Source organism: Natator depressus, chromosome 9, assembly GCF_965152275.1.
Source record: "Natator depressus isolate rNatDep1 chromosome 9, rNatDep2.hap1, whole genome shotgun sequence".
Lineage (NCBI taxonomy): Eukaryota > Metazoa > Chordata > Testudines > Cheloniidae > Natator > Natator depressus.
The window spans coordinates 4,711,246-4,722,536 of record NC_134242.1 but is presented as its reverse complement, the minus strand read 5'-3'; the positions used below and the strand labels follow the sequence as shown (position 1 = coordinate 4,722,536).

At 42.9% G+C, this 11,291-nt stretch overlaps 1 pseudogene; it reads left to right on the top strand.

Annotated features, from left to right (window-relative positions):
• The first annotated feature begins 7,993 nt into the window (after positions 1-7,993).
• LOC141994276 (U6 spliceosomal RNA) lies at positions 7,994-8,091 on the top strand (annotated as a pseudogene).
• The last annotated feature ends 3,200 nt before the right edge of the window (positions 8,092-11,291 follow it).

The window sequence follows — 11,291 nt, the reverse complement described above, 5'->3', positions numbered from 1 at the left end:
GGAGGGATGTTCTTACCCTAGGTTCAGGTGACTCCTGTCTCTGGATCCTAGAGGGATCCAAGAGAGAAGGAAACTGCTACAAAACAAGAGCAGAAGAAGCTACCCAACAGTGATTGAATAAGTGACAATAAAATCATGCTGCTTAATCTCAAACAGTGGCACTCAACAGTTCTTCCTTCAAAGTCAACCTAGAAGTGAATCAGAGGAAGACTGACGTTCTGTGCCATGGTGTGTGTGAAAGCAGAACAGGATGTAGCCCCACTCCCTGCAACGCACAGATTCTTGGGAAGGGCAGAGCCATTTGAAGGAAGCAATGGAGCAAACCAAAAATGGGAACAGGTGCAAACATACGTTCTATTGTGTACCCTCTCTGGGGAGCTGTACCACAAATAGTGGGGCAGGCGTGCTAAACCCCAGGCCACACAATGGCTGCAGGGAGTTCTGTGTGGACGCAGTGTGATGAGTCCACCCTGCTGGCATAGCTTGCCTAGACATGCCACAGTGTTGCAACTTGCACCCCTTTTGTTGCACCAATGCAATTATTCTAGTGTAAACAAACATTGGGAGTAAAAGGAGTTTCCATGGTAATTGTCTTTCACCTCCCTACAGAGGCTGCAGTCAAGGGCATTTTGTGGGGGGTCTTTTCAGTGTGAGGTAGACCCCCATCCACTAGGAATCGGGCTGAGCCCACTGACTCACTTCACTAAGTGAACTGAGCCACATTCTAACTAGAAAACCAAAGAAAAAAGTTCTGTAATCCCATTAACAGCCCCCTAAGCCATTCAAAGCCCTGCTAATTACTGTTCCTAACCTCCTCCAGTGCCCTATGGATGCTTAGTAGCTGTTCAGAACAGCACCACCTGCAAACCTAACATGGGTGGTGCACAGATAGCCTGGCAGCTCATCACCATGCTTAAGAATCAGTTACGAGATGCTGATCCTATCACCGATCCCTCCAAAATAACCTTCTCCCAAGGGAGAGAAGAATGGAAAGATGGAGACTGCAGATGCTTTGTCCAGTTGAACAAGTATGTAATGTGATACTGCTGGTTGGCATTTGGAAAACAGTGATACAGGGAAGATCGGGGGAGGATGTTGCAACCTACTTTATGCTGGTGGTGGAAGAAGTTGCGAAAAAGCCCGAGGAGAAAATAATAAACAAAGGGTGTAGCTGGAGAGAGCGCTGAATTCAGAAACTTTTGCACAACATATAGCCGACACGCACAAAGACCAGGTGCTTCCGTGCTGTCTTTCCCATGTGATTGTGACTCAAGTGCCAAATTTAAAGGGGCTATATAACTGTCTGCTAATTAAGTAGTTATGCAAAACAGGGTGATATATAAGGAGCAACCAGTTCATTCTTCTGGTTGTATTCTGATCAGCTGATGCATTCAGGAACAGATTTCCCTCCTGGTCTCTCTTGTATAGAATTGCACAGCTAGGAGCAAAGTGATGGGTTTTGGTCTCCCTTTGAAGAACAAGGCATCTGCAACTGTCAAGGCAGGAGACAGGACTAGATGGTCCAACGTTCATATCTCAGTCTGGCTGGTTTTCTCCCATGTAAAACTGTTCTTTATAGGATGCAGGCTGTAAATGGACCAGCGTATGAATATTTTAGGTTCTTTCTCCTGGTTGTTTGGCCTAAAATAGAAAACAGCGTTTGCTTTTTTATTCAATGCCAAACATGGGCATACCATGGGGACACCAGAAGCTCCAGCCGAATGACAGAGGCTGAATCATTGCTCTTGTGTTGAAAATAAAATATATTGGTTACTCCTTTTGGGTGTTTCGTATGCTGAATTAAGAGCAGTGGTTCCCCAGCCTCCAGAACTATCTCCTCTTAATTGGCTCTGCTGGCTGTTTGGCCTGTCCCCAATATCTTGATCTTTGACCAATGTAGCTGCTCCTCTGCACTGTCTGAATTTTCTGAGCTTGTTTTATTTTTGACAGGGAAATCCTGCTCACAGGGTGCTCTTGGGTTCTGAGAGCACTTCTCAGGCCCGTGAAATGTCACATCATGTTTTGGGGCAGCATTTTGCCTGGTCTTCCCTCCCCACCCCCCCCAAAAAAAGTCAGCATCGTGTTGATTCAGCCCTGTGTGACAGTGCTGCATTGTGAAACACTGATAAGACGTTAAGATGTGGTGACCCCATGAGAATGGCATAAAAAGGAATAAACCGACGTAGAAGTCCGAACTCCAAGAGGAGCTTCTCCATGGCTTCATAGCATTACTAGACCACCCACTGTCTCGTTTTTGATTCAACCTTTTGAGGTCACTTAGCATCCAGTTGTCTTTTTATAAACTGAATTGGGTTCTCATCTTTGAGTTATAGCGAACTTGAATTGCCATGTCACTTCCCTTGCCTAGTAAAATTTCAGTTCTTTGGAAAGAAGGCAGGTAGAAATGCAAACTATTATTTCTTGTAACGCTGAAAAGGTGCTAGGTGGCTTTCCTACAGAAATAAGGCACAGTCTCTTTGGCAAGGAGCTTTAGGAAGATAGGGGTTACAATATGTAGAGTGGCCATGGTGCTGCATGGCTGAGTCTTGGTCTAGCCATTATAAATCAGCTAGATTCCTTGCAGACAGCACAGTCTTCCAGGAAGTCTTCAGGAGGGATTTAAAGGTGGAGAGGGTAGGAGCTGTATGGATGAGCTCAGGAAGGGTTTACCATGCATAGGGGGCAGCATGGGAGAAGGCAGGGAGACGTTTGTGAAAAGGGGCATGTATAAAAATGCAGCAGCTCTGGAATGAAGAGGCAGGATTTGGCCACTTGTGGATGTTATGGATAACTATGCCAGAAAGGAGACTTCCTATGTTCACTGACATTAGCCATCTACATATGGTGCCCCATTTCTGACCTCCGCTCCTGCTGTCTGTGCAGTTTTACAGCTACACGTAGCTCCCAAGTGCTCAGAACTGAGTTTTTCCGGCAATATTTTGATATAATGTATTGATTTTAACAGCTTCGCTACATGAACCATGTGCAGTTCTATGGGGAAAGGCCATTTTTCAAAGACCGCTGCTCAGACAATAAAAAGGTTAAAACAGATTAGCATTTTGACTCGCATCAGTAAAATCGTACTGGAAATACAGTAAGGACTAAGCATGCTGCTTCTGTTATATTTGCCTGATGTTGCTAGAAATGTTGTATAACTTTGCTTTCTTTGCTCTTCACCATAAGTTGTTTCACTTCTTGATCAAAAGTTCTAGCAGATCTCACTTGAATAACTCCAGCCTAATGGGGCACTAGTGAATTATTATATAATTGAGCTGTTTGTTCTTTAGTTTATTTCTACAGCACCATAGAATTCTTTGATACTTTCCAGTCAATGTAATGACAGAGGTACCCGCTACAAAGATTTTACACTCTAATTTAGAATTTACACAGGAAAGAGAAGGTAATAACTAGTGGGTAGTGGATGGCAATGTGAGGGTTTCCCCAGTGAGAGGTCATGAACTGAGCTTGTCATGTGTACATCATGTTAGACCTTCTACCACATGTATGGTGGTTTCTTGAACATCCATGCAGAGCAAAGAGAGCTTTGGCTTTTAATGAGAGATTCTGCTCTGAAAAGTGACTGCACAGTCGGCTTAGTGGGTTTCTGTGACTTCTGTGCTCTGTTTTCAAGTGTAAAGATGTTTTTTTGTTGGGCCTGCAAATTCTGCCTCAGATCTCGGTGTCAAACTGGATTTGTCCTGTCCTCCCCATGCATCATCACTACTTAAGTCTTGCCTACACACAAGCTTACATTAGTTTAGTTAAACTGGTTTGGTGCAAAGCTCTGTGTGGACACTCTTATTATGGTTTCAGGGTGGCTTAGTACTGTTTAGTTTTAAACCAGTTTAAAGTGAAATAAGCCTGGTTGAAACTAAAGAAAGAGGGTCCACAAGAAAGAGGGAGCCCTTTTCACTGGTGTAACGAAATATGTTTGAAATTGCACCTTAAGTTCAAAGAATGAAACTCTGTGTGATGGGGTTCCTGGGGTGCAACCTGAACTGTGGGACCACTGCGCCCTCTATCCCACCAACATGGAGTATCCCTCTCACACTGTGATGCTACGATACGCTCCAAACCTCTGGCAGGTATTGCACTTACACAGACATCCACAGGGCAGGGATGCAATCAAATGAGTTACATGAATGCTTCTCCCAGCCACTCATGTACAAACAGTAGAGAGGCTCCAGCCAATTCTCCCTCAGCTTGGCACCACAGGCTGTACTGTTGTGCCCTGGTCAGAAGCCTGACCAGTGTAAGTTCATTACCAGTCGGCCCATCCCTCAATGTGAAGAGGACACACTAGCCTTTGTACACTGAGCTGAGATTTCTTAAGCACTTAAACCAAAACACACTGTTTTAGGTAAAATATAAAACAGATTTATTAACTACCGAAAGATAGATTTTAATTGATTATAAGTAGTAAGCGTAGAGATCAAAGTTGGTTACCTGAGAAATAAAATAAATTCACAGTCTAAGGTCTATAAACTAGACAGGATTTGAATCAAGCAGTCTCACCCTGACAGTACAAGCAGGTCACAGATCTTCTATACACAGGCTGGAACTCTCCTTCAGCCTGGGACCATCTCCCCAGTTCAAAGTCTTTGTCCTCCAGATGTGTTTTCAGGTGTTGAGTTGTGCGGGGAGTGAGGCCAAGTCAAGATGTCACTCCCACTTTTATAATTTCTTCCAGCTTGTTGGACAGATCTGTGCTCGTGACATGGGGGTCCGCCCCCATTGGTCAAGCATTCTTCATTGTATGCCAGACATCAGCATGTCTGGCTCCTCCATTGTTGTACCAGAAAGGCTGGTTATGGGTGTTCCCAACCTCATAACATATTTCAGTAACACACTCATAGCAAAACTTGATAACTTCACATACAGTGACAACACATCCAATCCAACAGGATATTAATGTGCAACAGATCAAGGCTTTTATGATGATACCTCACAGGGCACACTTTGTACAAAACATATCAGTATGTGACAGTGGTGAATATGGGGGTTCCAGGGTGCTGTTTTGAGGCACAGAGTGCCACACTCAGCATGTAGACAAGTCCTTACAGAGGTGTTCAGTGATACTTGTGCAATCTATTGTCTTCAGGTTATGTCCTCAATGAGACCTATTCAGAGCCTTTGCCTTTGATGGGGTTATACAGGAATAGTAAGAACACAGGCTTGTTTTTTATTAGAGAAGTAGCACCATTGTTTGATTGATCTACATATGCCAGTGCTAATCTCTAAATTAGAAGCTCTCTAACTAGTTTAAGCCTCATTTAATTCAGTTTTGTGTAATGTAGTAATTAAGTAATTGGAATTTTAATACTGGTTCTATTGCTAACTTACTGAGTAACTGTGGGCAAATCACCTAAGCTAGTGACGCTTTTCTTACTCACCTGTAAAATACGGGTAACCGTATTTTCCCGTGTCTCAGGCATGTTGAGGCCTAACTAATATTTGTAAAGTGACACGTATGAAGGTTATTCCAAAGGAAGACATAATACTAGAACTTGAGTCCTCATGGCCCCAGCCCTGTGTTAAGCCATCGTGGCCTTGTGGACTCTGTTGATGTCAGTTCTCTGCTTTAGATAAGGTTTGTACCAAGAGTCCTAGAGCTGGTTGAAAAATTTCTGACGGAACAGTGTTCCCTTGGCAAATGCTGATCCAACACAACGGAAATCCAACGCAACGGAAATGTTTTGCAGGAACATATTGGTGGTGGTGATGTGTCTGATGGAAAAATTACCCAATTGCTTAGTTTTCACTTTATCCTTTCGACTGCTCTGCTGTCACACTTTGTTGCTTCTGTAGGCAGAGCACACTGCATACACCAGGGGCTCCTGGCATCCCTCTGTTCCTCACCATGAGTTCCTGTATGCCAGCTTCCCATTCCTCTCTATTTGAGGAGCTCCCTGTAACCCCCATTCCTCCCTCATGCCAGAGGCTCTGTGTGCCCCCCACTGCTCTCAGCCCCCCCATGCCAGGGGCTCTGTGGTGCCCCCCTCCCCGCAATATTATATAACTAATAGAAACTATAATGAAGCACTTGGATGAAGTCATTTCTAGATTTCTGAAATGACTTTTTTTGGAAACTTTCAAGTTTCTACTTTTTGCCCCAAATGGGGAGGAAAAGAAATTTCGAAATGTCAGTTTCCCACAGGATGGACATGCTGAGATGCTATAAGCTCTACCTGCAGGTCAAGATCAGCTTACCTACAGCACATGCATTGGGGTATCCATTATAACACTCCCCCATGCAAAGAACGTGTGATGGTGTTAGGCTTTAAAAGGGATGTCAGAGTGATTCTTGACAGATTCTCCCAAAGGAAACAGTGTCAGAGTAACCAAGCATGCAGGGCTGTTCTCGGGAGATGCCTCAGCCCGAGTCCAAGGGAACCGAATGCCGAGACATAACATTATTAAATTAGAGGTTATATAACAAGTCTTATAGCGAGGAAGCTCTTTGGTTCTATTAACAAAATCCTGCGTTACTGATACGGCCGGTCTCTAAAGAAAACAAGGAATAAAGAAAAGAATGTTTTTGTCCTCCCCCTAGCTTAAATCCCCTGTCATTCTGAGATGTGTTTTCCCATACATAACACCATCTCTGGCTGTTAAAACTACAATTATAAAGCAAGCAAACAAGGGAGTAATCTCTACAATTACATCACAGAATGTTCAGCCTGATTGTTTTAAAACCTCAGTGGTGTTCTTTACAGCTTTGAACCACTTACATTTTTGTGTCTGAAGAATTCTATTCAAGGGTCAGGAGGGGTTTCTATTACCAAGAGACCATTCCCACATATCAAGCTCTGAGATTTGCTCCTCAAAGGCTCCTGTCCAATAAAGATGGTTAGGAACCAGCTCCCCTGATCCGAACACCCCCGAACTTTGGGAAAGCTCCTAAGGGGACCAAACATTGCCTCTGTTCCCTATTTGTGAAATGGGGACAATACTACTTCCCAGGGTGTTGTGAGGATAAATACCTTAAAAAGATTATAAAGCATTTTGAGATCTACTGATGTAAAGCACTTATATCAGAAATAGGGATTATTATTATGATTATTATTTATTATTGAATAGTCTCTCTTCATAACCCATAAGGTGATGCATCAACCTTAAATGGATTTAATTAGAAGTTGGGATGGATTTTCATCATTCCCCTCCTTTCCATTGTTAAAACGCTGAGGTTTTTCTCATGGGATCAGTGGATGTTGGAAGTGCCATGTATCACAAATGGAATACCTTTAATTAAAGGGGGGAAGGGGAAGAGTAAATTTAGGATTCAAGTATCTAATCCAGCGGTCCCCAAACTTTTGAGACTCACCCCCCCCTTACTCCTGTCCGCACCCGCACAGAGCTGGGGCTGGGAGCGGGGCTGTGGCTCCAGGAGGGAAGGGGACGTGGACAGGGGTAAGGGGGCAGAGGCTGGGGCCAGGAACAGAGCCACAGACAGTGGCCGAGGCTGGTGTGGGGCCGGGAGCAGAGTCGCACCGAGGCTGAGGACAGGCCAGGTTTGGGGCTGGGAGCCAGGGATGCAGCTGGGGGTGGGGAGGGGCTGGGTGGCACGTGCTCCTTACCCCCCACCCCCATTCTCCTCCCGTGAGGGCTCGCCCAGGCCATCATGTCCCCCTGGACATTCCTCCATGCCCACCTAGAGGGGTGCGCCCCACAGTTTGGGGACCTCTGATCTAATCTATCGTTTTGATATCACACTTGTGACTGTGGCAGAGTGCCTGATGTCAGGGAGAGAACGCTTTGAACTTCCAATACACTTTTCAAGCTGTACTGGACTTCTATGGTGCATCTTCACCCCACAGTATTGCAACAGGATGACGATGATGATGCATCATCATGTCGTGAGCCAACGTCCTCCCATAAATGTCATGATGGGTTGGTGCAGTGTTGCAGCTGTGTCAGTCCTGGGATATTAGAGGAACAAGGTGAGTGAGGTGACCAGCTTCTGTTGGTGAGAGAGACGAGCTTTTGAAAGCTGGTCCAATAAAAGATGTAGACTAAAATTGGAACAATAGAAGATTAGCATGACCCCTGAACAAGGATGACACACACATTTGTGAAGTGTTTTCACCATGTCTCTCTGTGATGGGTTGATGTCATTTTTGCCTCCAAAGAGCAAATGGGGAAAATGGTGGCCCCTTTTGGTCTTTCCAGCTAAATATGCCAAATTATGCCTGGCCCTTCATTGGATGCTCAAAAGAGGGAAGGAAGAGAGGGCATGCAAGAGACCCTTTTCTGCCAACATACCAGCGTGTAGGACGTAGGGTCCAGGTGCTGGGGAGTACAGGTGTAGCAAGTCATGCTTTTACACTGGGGATCTCCATAGCTAACAGCATGAGCTGCTTTAGTTTGAGCTAAAGAGCCAGGGGCTCCTCAGAAGGGCCTGTAACAGACTCATATCATAGATTCGTAGATTCCAAGGCCAGAGGGACCATTGTGATCATCTAGTCTAACCTCCTGCAAAGCACAGGCCATAGGACTTCCTGAACTAATTCTAAAGCAGATCTTTCAAAAAAACATCCAATCTCTATTTTTAAATTCTCAGTTATGGAAAACCCACCACATCCTTTGGTAAATTGTTCCAAGGACTGTTAAAATTTTGTGCCATATTTTTAGTTTGTTTGTCTTGCTTCAACTTCTAGCCATTGGCTCTTGTTAGACCTTTGTCTGCTAGACTGAAGAGCCCGTTATCAGTTTTTCTTCCCTATCTAGGTACTAAGACTGTGATCAAGTCATCCCTTAGTCTTCTTTATGTTGAACTAAATAGATGGAGCTCCTTGACTCTATCCCTAAAAGGCATATTTTCTTCTGTGGAATGGGCACAGAAGTGGACCTGCAACACACATGGAACAGTGGGTTACACAAGGTGTATGTGTGGGAAACCAGTGTGGCCTGGAGTGCTGGTAGGTCCCAGCAGGCATTTCTGGGTGGGGAATGGCCCCGTCTCCCAGTGCACACCAGCAAGCAGCTGTAAAGATGAGTGCAGACCACAGATTTCCAACCGGTGTTGCAAGAGGCATGGCATACACTGGTGTCCTCTGGGATCCAAGCAGGAGTTAGGGCTTCCACAGTCATCCTGCCTCCTTTTGTTCCTCTCCTGAGCACGGTGATCCCTCCTCCTCCAGTGAATGTATCCATCATGTCACCCCTTAGCTCCCTGACCAGGCCAGATAGATGGAATTCCTTTGAGATGAGGAACAAAGAGGTAACAGAGTATAATTCTGTTGATTGCAAACGCCTGATGCTTTCAGCTGAATTAATGAGTGTCTCAGCTTTTCCTCCTTTACAGGTAGGGAAAGATGGTTTCCCTTTACTCCTGCAAGTGAATTCTGTTGAAATGGATCTTAACCATGGCTTCACTCCATTATCTGAAGGGGGCAAAATCCCAGAGAGGGAGAGGAATATTTCAGGGTGGTTGCAAAAGGTGGTTGAACTAGGAGTAACCTGATCAAATTTACAAGGAAAATGTCTGATGAATGTCAGAAAATAATTGACAGCTCTTAGATTATAGACTAGTTTCCCAAGGGAGAAGATAAAAGCCCCATCACTTGAGCCATTTAATTCTAGACTAGGCGAAGCACTGAGAATATACTGTAGCAAGATGGATAAAAATTGATTTAAATTAAATGCAGGTTTATTTTTTAAAACATAAACCTATTTATAATTTAATTTTGAAATTGGCAACCTATATGAAGGCCTACATTTAAATACATATTATAAATATTATAAAAATTAAGTAGTACATGTTTCCTGCCAAGTTTTAAAGAAAGTCTGACCACTGGATTGGGGGAAGTCACTGGTTAAACACCTTAAACTCATTTGTTGAAATGCTAAATCAGCTTTTAACAGCAGTAGTCTCTTCTGCAGCTGCACAGAATATTTTTTTCATGTGTTTATTCAATTAGCTCACTTCAATAACTAAGGTCATTCAAAGTTGAGAAATCAGTTTGCAGTTGAAAAAGCAGGAATGCTTGTTTTCTGCTTCCAACCGATAAATAACAACTAGCTGTGAAAGGATGAGATCTACCAGTTCTAAAACCTTGAATGACATGCTCACCGGAAACAATCAGTTCAATTCATTAACTACAGATACTTCCTTTGTTTAATAGATCAGTTAGTTTTAAATGCAAAACATGTTTTGATAATTTTTTATCAAAAATTTGATAATTTTTTCTTGTGTATCAAGCACATGTAAGGTAGTTTTATTTAATTACAAAAAAAATGAGAATGCTGTTCTTGTGCATTTTTAATTGAATTTGAATTTCTATCCAAATAGAGCTTGATATAAATCACAAGTAAAAAATATTCATCACCTACTAAATAAGAAATATACCATTCACCATTTTCTAACAAAATAAAAAATGTAAAAATTAAGAATCTACATAAATGAAAGTGGAGCTATATAATTTTGAAATGTGCATAGATAATATAATGTATCCTCCTGGTTAACAAAGAGTAAGCAAATTAGTGTAAAGCCTACATTTAATTGCAAATCAACATGGTTTTAATAGTTACCAAGCCATGAGAATCAACCTTTCTTTAGGAAAATAAATGAAGTACAAATACAAAACAGTTAAAATCAACGATTTTAATGGTTTCCTGCTCTCTGATTGAAACTGATTATTTAAATTGCTTTCATTTAAATCAATACACCCTGCATTGTAAGGAGGAATCCTCCATTAGCCAGAAAGGGGTGTGGAATGGATGGACAAGGTACAGTAGAACCTCGGAATTACGAACGCCTTGGGAATGGAGGTTGTTCGTAACCCTGAAATATTCATAACTCTGAACAAAACGTTATGGTGGTTCTTTCAAAAGTTTACAGCTGAACAGTGACTTAATACAGCTTTGAAACTTTACTATGCAGAAGAAGAATGTATTATAATTTATTTATAATATCCCTTTATTTTTTTAGTAGAGTACTGTACAGTATTTGCTTTTTTATTTTTATTTATTTATTTTTTGTTGCTGCTGCTGCTGCTGCCTGATTGTGTACTTCTGGTTCCAAATGAGGTGTGTGGTTGACTGGTCAGTTCGTAACTCTGGTGTTTGTAACTATCCTAACATGCTTTTTCTGTCTCTGGTTGTTGATTCTATTAATACACCTGTTCCACGTGATGTGGGATCTTGACAACTTGCAAGAAATGCCAGTGGTGGGTTGGATGCGGTGTCGTAGCTGTGTCGGTCCTAGGATATGACAGAGACAAGGTGGGAGAGGTAATATCTTTTATTAGACCAACTTCTGTGGTGAACCAATACAAGATCTTACCCAACCA